The sequence below is a fragment of the Panthera tigris genome, chromosome F2, assembly GCF_018350195.1.
Source record: "Panthera tigris isolate Pti1 chromosome F2, P.tigris_Pti1_mat1.1, whole genome shotgun sequence".
Taxonomy (NCBI): domain Eukaryota; kingdom Metazoa; phylum Chordata; class Mammalia; order Carnivora; family Felidae; genus Panthera; species Panthera tigris.
The window spans coordinates 52,730,090-52,743,997 of record NC_056676.1 but is presented as its reverse complement, the minus strand read 5'-3'; positions in this window follow the sequence as shown (position 1 = coordinate 52,743,997).

Below are 13,908 nucleotides of genomic sequence, written 5' to 3'. Positions count from 1 at the left end.
ATTGTTCCCTCTGCCTGGGAATGAATTTTCTCTTCCTCTAACCCCCACTTCCCATGCGCACATGTATTTCTAGTTTGTATTTTATTTATCCTCCAGAACTCAAAGATAAAGGAAAACTTGACATTTCCTTTCTGTAGGAAACTTTTTCTTACCCCTAGACTGGGCTAGATAGTTATCTGACTTGAAATTACAGTTATTACTTTATAAATTTTATAATTAGTTGATTAATGTCTTAGACTGTCATTTTCATTTGTTTATGGATGATATCTGTCTTACTCATTACTGAATCCCTAATGCCTGGCTCATGTTAAACCTTTGATAAGTTATTGAATAAATGGAACAAATGAATGAATGAATCGTGTTTGGAATGGCATAATGGAAAAAAACAATGTGGACTTAAAAATAAATAAACATACCTATCAAAAATCTTTAATTTTCATTCTATTGGGTGAGCATAAACAAAATCATGGATTTCTTATTCACTGATTTCCTAGTCGTTCTAATGGCAATATTAGCTGCTTTGTGTGGCTGGTTACTGGAGATAAAAAGACTCCCACATCTTTTTTTTTTTTTTTTTTTACATGACTATACAGTTGATGTCTGAGACAGACACACAAACATAATACTATATGGTAAGTGCAGTTGTTATGTGAAAACAGGTTACACTCAGGAAGTATGGCTATAAGATACTTTTTTAAATGGTTAAGGTCAACTGAAGACTTGCAAAAGTCACCGTTAACTACAATTTATGAAATGTTTCAAAACTTATCTTTCTCTTGGTCTTGGCTCTTTCTTGTCAATGATGGAAATAAAAAGAGAGAGAGATACACTAATGATCTCAGATGTTTTGCTTCCTCTCTACTACCCATTGGTTAGGAAAATAGCTGGACAGCATATAAAACTGTTGATTTCCAAATTCACAATATTGTGAACTCATGTTGTTTGCCAGCCTATTGTTGATCTTCACATATGACCCCTGTTTTCTTTTCTAGCTGGTAGATGTGTGGACAAAGGAAGAGGTACAGGTATCTTTCGAGTATCCTAAAGAGGTCATGTGGGAAGTAAATCTTTCTGCTTCCAGTACCACTGCTAACACAGGAGCAATCCCAAATCGGATTCACCTCTGCAGTAAAAAGGTCAGAAGTAAAATACTAAGCATAATTACCATCAGTAAGAAAAGTAATCAAGGCCAGAGTCAAACAATCTGCTAGAGTGAAATGTTTAAAACTTTGAATGAGACTTTAATTAGATTCTTAGAAAATAGCCTGCTTTGAAACTGTTTTGTGTGTCTTCCATGAATAATTTACTCCCATGCATTTTAAATTATCTTAGAGATCAAGCCATTCTCTGGAAAAGTGTTAATTTTCTGGAGAGGTAGCACAAACACTGTTATGTTTTGTTAATTTTTCATCTCATGTATTTAATAAACTGTTTGACTCTTAGAATCTGCAAGAAATAACATTAACCTAAGGCATCTCCTATTTTGGTTCTGAAACTCTGACTTTTAGTCATTTAGTCTGTTGGGATTGGGAGAACAATGTCAGACTGATCCATTTGTTTTTAAATGTTGTGAGGACAGTTGAGGGGTAAGGAGAAGTTACTATTTTGAACTGGGAAGCAGCTTGGGCACTTATGCACAACTCCAGGTGAATAAACTAAGTGTGCCTATATGTAAGCCTGATTGCCTAAAGGTATACATCTAAGATTCCATATTGATCAGTGCTAGACTGCTGCTGTTTGAGGACCAGAGGCATGGTTTATTCAGAGTGGCATGGAAGGAAAATTGGATCACAGAAAGACATTCTTATTTAAACAGGACTTGAAATCTGGCAGTTCTCCTAGGGGAATAAAATACTATTGGATTACACTTATTTGTGGGCATTTTTTCTTGCCTTCTACATTGCCCTTTAAGCATAGTAACCATGATATATGTTCATCTTTGTATTCCGTAAACAGTAGGCATGATAATACTGTAGAGATTTACTCCTTCACTACCCATTCATTCATTCAGGTACACAGGTGATGTTTAGGAAATACTGAAGCAGTAGTCTAGCAGAGAGGGGGCATTGCTCTGAGTCTGTCTGGTTGCTATACTTAGGGACTATGCAGCTTTTCACTTCATTTTAAAGACAAATGGTCTGCATAGAGAGGAAGCACATGATTAGCTTTGTATCTTTGTTCAGTTAGCTAATCGGGCCAGAGCTGTTGGTCCATCTGTGCATAAGCCAGTTAGTGTTTCTCTGTTCTTAGCCACAGATTGCACCTTGAACCTTTGCCAGCTGTTTCCTAAGTGCATGCCATTGGATGTGAGGGGGACCTGAAAAGAGTGCAGATAGATCAGCTTAAAATCATCACAGCTTTTAAAAACAAAACAAAGCACAAAGCATGAATCCCATAATGGTAGATGAGAAGTTTTGTCTTGGTATATTCAAAGGTCAGCTGCCATATGTGCTGCGGTGTAAACACTACATGATAGGGACAAAATTTAAGAAGCTGTGACAAAAAAGTATTAGAACTTTTATAATCCTTTTTTACTTAAAAAATTGAATTTCTGCTGCAAGTTAGTATAACTAGTCCTAGAAAATATTGGGCAGAATGTGGACGGTCTCATTGGTTCAGAAATCGCCCAGAGCTCTACATGACCAGTATGCCTCATGATTTCATAGATGACGTGATTAGATAACATTCTTGGTTATCTAGTAATAACTCCCTTGCCGCTGGGCTTGGGGCCTTGTTCTTTGAAGACTTATAGAACTCAAATGAGGTTTCACCTATAATCAATAAAAATGTCTCTTATTTGCTTCATATTTTTGCTTTTACTTAACAATCATGCATATTATTTCAAGTGAGTCTCAAAACAACCTTGTAAGTTAAACATTATTCTTCAGGTTTACCATCTGATCACCTGGCAAACTCTTCTTGTCTGACATTAGTGACTGACGGAACTCAGGGAAGAATAGTTTACTATAAAAAATTGACTAAAAAAAGTATAATCCCATACTGACAAAATTATCACTTTTATAAGATGCTACGTTCTCTTATTAGGAGACAATCAACTTTTAGGTGAAATATCATTCACCAAAATTTAAAAAAATTACTGAAATAGTTTGTTCACTTCAAGAGCATCGAAAGAAAATAAAAGTGAAAGAACTCTCTTTGGCATCTCTGGATATTTGAACAGACAACAAGGAAGAACTGTAGCTTTTTTTTTGTTTTTTTTTTTTAAGCTAAATTATCCTAAGAACACTCTGCTCCAACATAGGAATGCCAGTGGAATAAGAGATGGTAACACAAGATGCACCAGGAGACTCGAGGTTTTGTGTGTTTGAAACTTATATTCTACTATAATGACTAAATTGTAGAGAAGCAAAACTAATGTGTGTGTGTGTGTTTAAATTTGCCCAATGTTTTTTTGGTTCTGTCTTCTAGGAGCAGACAAACTTCTTTTGTTTTTTTGTTTGTTTGCTTGTTTGTTTTTAAAAGGTCACTTCAATTTTATAGAACAGTATAAGACAAGGACAATTAAAAAGTTATACTACATTAGAACAATATATTTTGCTCAACATAGAAATGCCAAAGGCTCATAAAGGTGTATGTGATATGCAGTGTTTTCTTTCACATAATTTATTTAAATTGGTAGGACTTTTTTTTTTTTTTTTGTCTTTCAACTTTTAATTTCACTATAAACAAAAGTGAAGTAAATATAATGGTTGTTATCAACTGAATACCAGATGAAATCTTGGCATTTAAAAGAACATAGATCTCTTCTTACAAACTTGCTTTTGATTTTAATTCAAGAATAATTATGCTGGATTCTGATGTATGACTGGACAGAAAAAAAAAAAAACATGTGGTTGTGTGTTTTGGCATATGTTCTTCCAGCTTTTTCAGTGATCGACATGATAACCAACAAAGAGAATTTACTTTGAAAGTCCTTTTTCTGTACAATATTCTAATCATCACCAAAGAATAATTCCAACACCTATTGGTTACTTTAACTTGAAGACCTTATGTATATATACATATCAATGACTTTATTTTTTTTAAGTTTTTTTTTTTTTTTTGAGGGGGGGCCAGAGAGAGAATACCAAGCAGGCCCCACACTGTCAGTGCGGAGCCCAACAGGGAGCTCAATCCCAGGAACCATGAGATCATGACCTGAGCAGAAATCATGAGTCAGACGCTTACCCAGCTGAACCACCCATGCACCCCATATGTCAGTAGCTTTAAGTGGTGGAGAATAGGGATGTGGAATTCAGAGGAATAAACTTTTGGAACAGATACCTGCATAATATCATGCTTTTTTTCCAGCTCCATGGCTGCTAACAGAAAAAAAATTGGGGTAAAGTAAGAATGAAATAAGTAAAAATATAATGTTTTTATAACAGATTTTTTTTCCATCATTCATGTTTATAGCTTGCTCCTGAGAGTGGACTTAAACCTATAAACCATAGTTTTAGCTATATATCATTACCATAAAGGAAAAGAATGTGCATGCTCTCTCTCACACACACATACACACACACACACACATAGAGGAAGCCTAGATTTTAGTATCAAATAGAGAAGTGAATGTTATGCAATCAACAAAACACTGTTGTGCAATAATTAAAGAATTTTTAAACTGAAGATTAAATTGGAATGTTGTTATAAACATAAGGGAAATGGCCAACATTTTTCTTTGTATCAAAAGAAAACTCATTTCTAAAAATAAGCACCCTCTTTGTGATGACCCTTTAAAATAGTTTTAAGTGATTCCAATCACAGATGAGCTTTTGGGACTGTAGCACTTTGCTGTAAGTGGTTTACTCTTTGATCCTGCAGGCTTTAATCAGGTGTGTGTCTAGAAGAAAGCATCGGCATAACAATATCACCAGCCAGACTCTCCACAGCTCTCTAAAGTGAACATGGCAAGACTAAAACATTCTGCTGAGTCCTGAAAGGCTTCCTTTGGTATATATATTTAAGAAGGTATTGGTTAAAGCCATTCCCCACTGCTAAACTTTATGTTATCAAATTGAGGAAAATATGGACCTTTCTAAAGTTACCAAATTAAAAAAATCACCTTGATGGAAAACAAGGAAGGTTTTTTTTTTCTCTTTCATGTTGCATTTTTAAATAAAATGAAACAGAAATCAGATTTAAATAAAAGGAATGATTGAGAATGTTGGCTAGTCTTTGAAATGTTGTTATTGACCTTAGTGTTCAATTCCTTTATCATGTGAAATTGATTTAGTGTAATCGAAATGTTCCAATTTCCTTTACTTAGAGTGTCTTGGATATTGCCTTCAGAAATGCAAAAATCAAAGAATTACTGTCCTGTTTATTCCACCTCCCATCCCCACTCAAATCCATACTTCTTATCACTACTGATTCTGTAACTTAGACCCCAAACCTTCATATTTTCTTCCCTGTCCTTTTGCTCCCCTAATCGAAACAATTTCCCTCTTAATAATAACTTAGTGGTTAAGCACTAGGTTTGAGTCCTTTGCCAGTTAATAAATTTTTATGGCCTTGGGCAAGTCACTTAACCTCTCTAAAGACTTTTTCTAGTACTTATTTTGTAGGTTTATGGGATTAAATGAAACAAATTCATGTAAACAACACAGTGCCTGCACTCAATACGTGTTAGCTACCACTCACTCTTCCCCTCTTTTTATATTTTTATTTTTAATTTTTTTTTTTTTTAGCGTTTTATTTATTTTTGAGACAGAGAGAGACAGAGCATGAACGGGGGAGGGGCAGAGAGAGAGGGAGACACAGAATCGGAAGCAGGCCCCAGGCTCCGAGCCATCAGCCCAGAGCCCGACGCAGGGCTCGAACTCACGGACCGCGAGATCGTGACCTGAGCTGAAGTCGGACGCTCAACCGACTGAGCCACCCAGGCGCCCCTCTTCCCCTCTTTTTAAAAAATTAGTTAATTAATTATTTGTTATTTTGAGACAGCATGCGAGAATGCACAGGAGGGGCAGAGAGAGGGAAAGAGAGAATCCCAAGCAGGCTCTGCACTGTGATCATGACCTGAAGTCAAAATAAAAAGTTGGAGGTTTAACCAACTGAGCCACCCAGCCACCCCCTACTCTTCCCCTCTTGTCCCTTCCTCTCCTTACCCTCCCTTGCCTCCTCTCCCCATCCTCCTTTCTTCTGCTTCCCTACATCCCTCTGCCTTTCTTCCTCCTCTTTGAGTGAATGCTTAGCACAGGGTAAGCACTCAACAAAATGATAGTCTTCATTGTTGTCTCCATGAATCAAGCCTTCATCATTTCTCCCCTGGAAAACTGAATTTAGTTCATTGGTCCAAATTCCCTATTTATGTATATCCTTCACAGAAAAGTTGTATGTCTTTAATTTGAATTTGTGAAAGTATAGTTTTTAAATCAAATCATGTATTTAGGATTAGAAAGTGAAATATTGTAAAAACCACTGTTAGTAACTATTATGCTTTTGCTTTCTGATTGTATTTGTCTTCATATAGATGCTTCCTATAGTCACTGTCTTCATATAGACTTGTTTTGAAGATTTTAAAATTACTTTGAGAATATATATAGACTGTTTTGCTTAAGAAGACTACTATGTACCAGGCAATATGACTTAAGTGCTTTGCATACATTATCCTATTTAATTCTCAGTAACCTATGAGATGTTTAATATTATTACCACCTATTTTACAAAGAAGAAATCAAACCGAGAGTTATGCTCAAGGTCATACAGCTATAAATAGTAGAGAAGACTTTGAACCTAGATGGTCTGATTCCAAAGACTATGCTCCTAAACACTAGTTTATACTGCCCCCCTGCTTCTAGGAATAATTAAATAATTTAGCCAAGTGTGTCCTTAACTTAGAATTTTCTGAGCACTTGAGTTAAAATGAAGAACAATTTCTGGAAATTCACCTTTTAAAAGGAAAAGTAAATTATTTTCTAATAAGTACTGAAAACTAAGTCTGAAAATAAATCTTACCATTGACTTTTCATCTTTTTTTGTGGCTAGTCAATAAGGTTTTCTCATTTGTTAATTGTCTGAAAAAAGGAAATGTGTCTGAAGGATGACATGTGAACTGAAGAGACAAAATCATGACCCTATGAAAAATAGCTGAAGGATCTGGAGATATTAGCCTTGAGAAGACTGGGGGGCGGGGGGGATGAAAACTTTTCAAATATTTGGAGGGCTTGTATGTGAAGGAAGGATTAGATATACTCTGTGCCCAAGAGGCACCATGGAAAATCACGTTCTGAAAAATAATGGCAAGACCTTCACCAATCATGATTTAACTATTTGTACTTACCCTCTAGCTCAGAGATCTCACACTTTCAGGGAAAGGGAAGGTAGCTGCTTTTTTCTTTTCTTTTTTTTTTGCAAAAACTGATATCTGAGACCTTCAGTTGTGCTCACTTGGCCCCTGAGTTGATGTGAAAAGGATGATTTTTCTAAAAAGTCAGATTATAAACTTAATGCATAAAAAAATGGGACTCCATAAAACCAGAAAGCTGCTCCTAATCCCACCATCCAAGGACAATAATTTGATATATTAGTAACATCTATTTTTTATGATTATAAAAAGTGTAAATACAGCAAAGTATAAAGAGAAAAATATCAGAAAAGTAAAAGACAAAGTTAAAAAAATTCCTTAATTTTCCACATAATCACCACTTCCATTTTGATATATTTTTCATTTAGTCCTTTACTTTTACTATTTTTATATCTAATTTAATTTATAATTTGTAACAAAATTTATACTGTACAAAGTTTTGTAAAGGCCATTCTTTTCACATAACATTATATATGGACATTATATTATTATTTTAATATTTCAAGTACATAGTTTTTAATGAGGACTATGGCTCCATCTTATGAGTATACCATGATATATTTAGCCAGTTTCCTATTTATAAATAATTTTGTATGCAGTTGTTTGTTAGCATAATACTGCAGTGAACATCTTTGTGTATTATTAGTTATTCAAATGCTAATTGTGTTCTTAGGTTAGATTTCTAGAGGTGGAATTAAGAATTGCCCCAAAGCTCTTGATAGAACAAACCAAACTGACCTCTGAAAACCTTGTATCACTTTACTTTCTGATTATTAGTGAGATTAAACTTGCATTTTTAACAGTTTAGTGAATTATAGTTGGTAGTTATGATGGCAATTTTTATTTCAATTTGTATTTCTTTAAATACAATTGATATTTCATATTGATTTTATATGTCTAATGGCCAAATACAATATTTCTTTAAGATACCTATTTCTCTTTTCTCTCATTTTTCAGATGTATAGTTAGTATTTTATTAATTGACTCATAGGAAACTATGTATTAAAGACTTAAAACCTTTTTTATGATTTTTGTTTTGCCTTTAAATGTATTTATTTTTAACATTCTGAAGTTTTAATTTGTACGTAATCATACTTTTCAGTTTTTGTGAAGCAAAAGCATTAGGAGGTATACACATGCAGATACGATCTTATGTGATTGTAGGAGTTGGTAAGCAGTGGTCTATAAGGCTGCTGTCTTCGTGTCTGATCCTGGAGCTTGAAGTCCACAGGGCAAGCTTGCCACAGGGCAAGCAAGTGGGAAGGCAAGATGGGGGTACAATGGAAAGAGCAAGGACAGTGTGCAGCCGCAATCACAGGAGCTAAGCCCCTGGAGGATGGAGTGATACCAGTGCCTGTTCATACTGCCTCTGCAGTATCTGGTGTGAGTATCTGCCTTTGGTCATGAGGCCAAAGGGACACACATCTGTCCCAGGAGTCAGAGCAGCCGAAGGAGGATACAGGGGAAGGCTGAGTAATGTCTGCCCAGCCACTCATCACACCCAGAGATGAAACTGGATCAGTGACAATGTGTCAAAGCTACAAAATGGCTGCTGCTTCATGTCTACTCTCCAAATGTCCTGAAAGAATCTCTCTTGTCCACTCCTGTGAGAAATAGAAAGAAAAGTTGACACATTACAAAACTGCCACACACCAATATTTTTTCCCAGTATAAGTTAACTCGGGAAGAAATGATACCTTTGCAAAATTTAGCCTGTCCATTCAGGATCATGGTATATTTCTACATTTAAATCTGATTTTATGTATTGCAAGTGCTATAATTTTGTCATGTGAGCCCTAGGTAATTTCTAGTAGAATTATTTTATGTTTCTCATTTCTAGAGCAAATGGAATCTTCTTTTCAATTATCTTTTCAGCTAATTGAAAAGAAAATGATTTTCGCATATTTATATTTTCTCATGCTTTGCTGAAAGCCTACTAATTTTGGAACTTTGTAAAGTTGATATTCACCAGTTTTCTAAGCATATAATTTTATTATCTACAAACAATAACATTTACCAATGCTAACTCAATTTTTATTTGCTTTATTGTTCTGGAATCCCTGATTGATGGTGAGTATTCTTTTAGTTTCCTAATTTTACCACGTATATTTTTAATCTTGAACAACTACTTCTATTTTTGCTGATTTGTTCATTTCTAAAATCAGGAATTTGTGGGGTGCCTGGGTGGCTCAGCCAGTTGAGCATCCGACTTTGGCTCAGGTCATGATGTCACAGCTTGTTGGTTTGAGCCCTGTGTTGGGCTCTGTGCTGACAGCTCAGAGCCTGGAGCCTGCTTCAGATTCTGTGTCTCTGCCTCTCTCTCAAATATAAATAAACATTAAAAAAATAAATGAAAATAAAATCAGGAATTTGTGTGGAATGTCATTTGACCTCTATTGACATGTGGTAGAATATATTAATAAATTTCTCAAAAGTGAACTATCTGCAATGAATAAATTCCACATTGTCCCTGTAAATGATTTACTTTTTAATGTACTGATGAATGTACTACTAATAATTTATTATTTAAAAAAATCTTCATTTCTATATAAAATTGACCCAGTTTTTTATTTGGTGTCAGTTTCAGAGCTATGCTAATTTCATGAAATTAATTCAATTATTTTTGCTTACAAATTCTGCGACAGTTTTTATAGTCTAAGAAATATATAGTTTTAAAAACTATGAAAGACCTACCAGTAAAACTGGTGCCAAGCATTTTTGTGGTAGTTTGTAAAAAATTAACATTTTATTTGAGGTAAATTATACATATGGTAAAATGCACAGACCTAAAATGTATAGCCCACTGAAATTTTATACATATACAGACATACACATATATATCTCTGTAACCACTACCCAAATCAAAATATAAATATTTCCAACATCTCAGTGAAAACCCCTTCAAAGCTAATCACTATTCTGCCTTGAAAATAATTTTTATTTCCTTTTTTTCTCTTGGGAGTAGTCTCAGCAAACACTTGTCCTTCTTTTTGTATTAGTTTTCTAAGGCTGCCATAACAAAATACCACAGACTGGGTGGCTTAAGCAACAGAAATTTATTTTCTCACCACTCCGGAGGCTGGAATCAAGACATAGGCAGGTTTAGTTCCTTCAGAGGCTTCTTTCCTTTGCTTGAAGTGGCTGCCTTCTCACTATGTCTTCACATGATCTTTCCTCTGTGGGTACACATCCCTGATGTCTCTTTGTGTGTCCAAATTTCTTCTTCTTATAAGGACACAAGTCAGATCGGATTAGGGCCCACCCCAAAGGCTTTATTTTAACTTAATTACCTCTTTAAAGACTGTATCTGTTAATACAGTCATATTCTGAAGTACTTGGTTGGGGTTAAGACTTAAACATAGAATTTTGTGGAGACTACCATCCAGTTCCAGGCAGCCATCTGACAATTTCTAACACCTTTCTTGTATTTGGAGAATTTCGTACTTTAGGTGTCCACACTTTTAAAAGCTAGAATCCAGAAACTCACTTTCAAACATGTTCCAGGGTTTCTGCAGATGCCTACAGTTATGTTGCACAACTTTGGAAGATGGCATTCACATCAACTCTGATGAGAATGATTCCTTGCAGAGTTTTGCTGTGTTCAATTTCTCTAGCGTATGACTTAGGTTCATTATTTCCTGTCACTTTGAAACTACTGTCACACAGAAGCAGGTGTTCCAGAAATCTATTCCAATGCTCTTGGGAACAGAACTGTCAAACCTCCAGAGACAGAATATTGTGGCAATGTCCACTGCCCAGTCTGACCAGTTATAGTGTCTACCCTGTTCTGTGGCTGCTGAAGCAGCAGCTCCACAAGAACCATTTAGCAGAGTAACAGAAGCATCATTTGTCTGCATAGTCTCCAAATTGGGGTGGTTGCTCATATAAGAAATTCAGTGACCACATAATACAATTTACAAATTAATTTTTGCTTGAGCTCTTTGGAGTGAATTTTTTATTTGCATCTACAAACAAAAGGTACATTAGTTTATTCAGGGTTTTTGTTTTTTAGGAAGAGAAGAGAAGGAAGGAAAAGAAAGAAAGGAAAGGAAGGAAGAAAGAAAAAAAGAAAAGAAAGAAGGATTTTTTGGTGTGTGTTTTGTAAAATATAGTGAATATCCAACCAAGAAAAAGGATAAAAAATTGCATGTGTGCAGATTTAGAACAATAATAAAAGATTTCTATGTGCTCATCACCCAGGCTAAGAAATAGAACAGATGCTTTCCATGTTCCTGGCTGTCTGCACCTCTCCTTATTCAGACATTTGTATTAACCACATCCCTTTGGATTTCTTTAATGTTTTTACACCAGTATATGGACCACTAAAGAATACATTGTTAGGTTGTGCTCTTTGGTGAAATTAATATGAATGAATCATACTATATATATTTTTCTATGACTGCTTTCCTGTTTCTCAACACTATATTGTTGAGATTTGTCCATGTGGATACACATAGCTTTACCTAACTCATTCCATGCTCCATCATGATCCTGTTTGTAAATATCCCACAACTTATTTATTTCACCAGTGATAGACATTTAAATCATTTTCAAGTTTTTATTACTACAATGTCATTATAAATGTTTTTATGCATGTCTTCTGGTGCACTGTATAGAACATCCAGTGGGCTTATCGTCTGTGTATGTTCTCATTTATAACATAATTTTCCTAAGTGATTGTATTAATTTTTAATTCTACCAGAATTAGATGAAAGTTGTTTTTGTTCTATATTCTCATTAGCATTTGGTATTGTCAGAAATTTAAATTTGTACCAGTCTAGTGGGTATCAACAGTATCTCATTGTGATTTTAGTTTGCATTTTCCTGATTTATCAATAGATTGATATCTTTTGTTGTATGTGTATTTTCATTTCTGCGCCTATGGAATTCATTTTTTCCCTCCATTTTTCTATTAGGTTCATTTTAAAATTGAAGTACAATATTCTTTATATATTATTGATATATTACCCTTTGTTGGTTATATATTTTGCAGATACCTACTTTCACTTTCTATATGGAGTCTTTTGATACACAAGTTCTTAATTTTAACAGTCATATTAATTAATCTGTTCCTCTGATTTGTGCTCTCTGTGTTTTGTTTAAGAAATTCTTTTGAGTGCCTGGGTGGCTTAGTTGGTTGAGTGACCAACTCTTGATTTCAGCTCAGGTCTTGATCTCACGGTCACAGTATCGAGCCCTGCGTGAGGCTCTGCACTGGGGATGGAGCCTGCTTAAGATTCTGTCTCTCCCTCTGCCCCTCCCCCACTCATGCTCACTCTCTCAGAAAGAAAGAAAGAAAGAAAGAAAGAAAGAAAGAAAGAAAGAAAGGGAAAGAAAGGATACTTTTGTGCTTTGAGATCATAAAATATTCTTCTGTGCTGTTTTCTAAAAATTTTATAGAAAACAGTACAGAAGAATAGTGTTGCTTTTCACATGTGGCTGTAAATCCATCTGGGATGAGTTTTGTGTATGATGTGAGGAATAAATGCTCTGCAACACTACCCTTATCATATAGCAAATGACCATAGGAGAGTATTTGTTTCTAAGGTCTTCATTCTCTTATCATTCTAGTATTGATTTCTGACTTAATCATATTATAGTCAGAGAAGAAGGTCTTTGAGTACAATTCTTTCAAGTTGGTTGAGAATTGTTTTATGTATGTGGTCACCTTTGGTAAATGCTTCATGTGTGCCTGATTTAAAAAAAAAAAAAAGTGCCTTCTATAGCTGTTGGGTGCATTTTCTAAACTAACATTAGATGAATCTTATTAATTGTGTTATTAAAATTGTCTGTATCCTTAATTTTTTTCTACTAAATCTTCCAAGTACTGAGAGAGTTGTGTTAAAATCTTCCACTATTATGGCAGAATTGTCTATCTCCCATTGAAGTCTATTAATTGTTGCTTTATATGTTTTGGGGCCATAATATTAGTAGTATACACATCTAGAACTGTGAACTTTTCAGTTAATGAGCATGTAGTGGACCTCTTTATTTTAATAATGCCTTTTATTACAAAATCTATTGTGTCCAATATTAATACAGTAATATAATGAACACAGTTTTCTTTTGGTCGATATTTCCTAGGATTTTTTCAACTTTTTCCTTTTAAACTTTTTATAGTCTTGTGTTTTAGATGTAGATTTTTGTTTTCTTAAACATATTCTGGTGATGTTTGTATTTTAATGAGTACATTTAGTCCATTTAGATTTATTTTAATTACTATATGTAGATATAATTACCATATATATGTGTGTATAAATATATATGATATATAAATATATGTTTTATATATAAATATCTGTTCATAAAAATATATATATTCTAAATTACAACACACACATATTTGGATATTTTTTTCTAACATTTATTTTGTTTTTCCTCATTATTCTATTTTTTCTATATTTCTCTCTTTTCTTGGGCTTTTATTTTCCAAATGGTATTTTTCTCTGTTATTTTGGATTAGTCTCACTGGTAGCTGTCATATCTATCAAGTAATAAAAGAGATATTATTCCCAGGATTTTCTTAGAAATTGTAGCATGAATGTGCATTATCAAGATCTAAATTTAATAAAAAATCTTTACTCCCCTCCTGAACAATA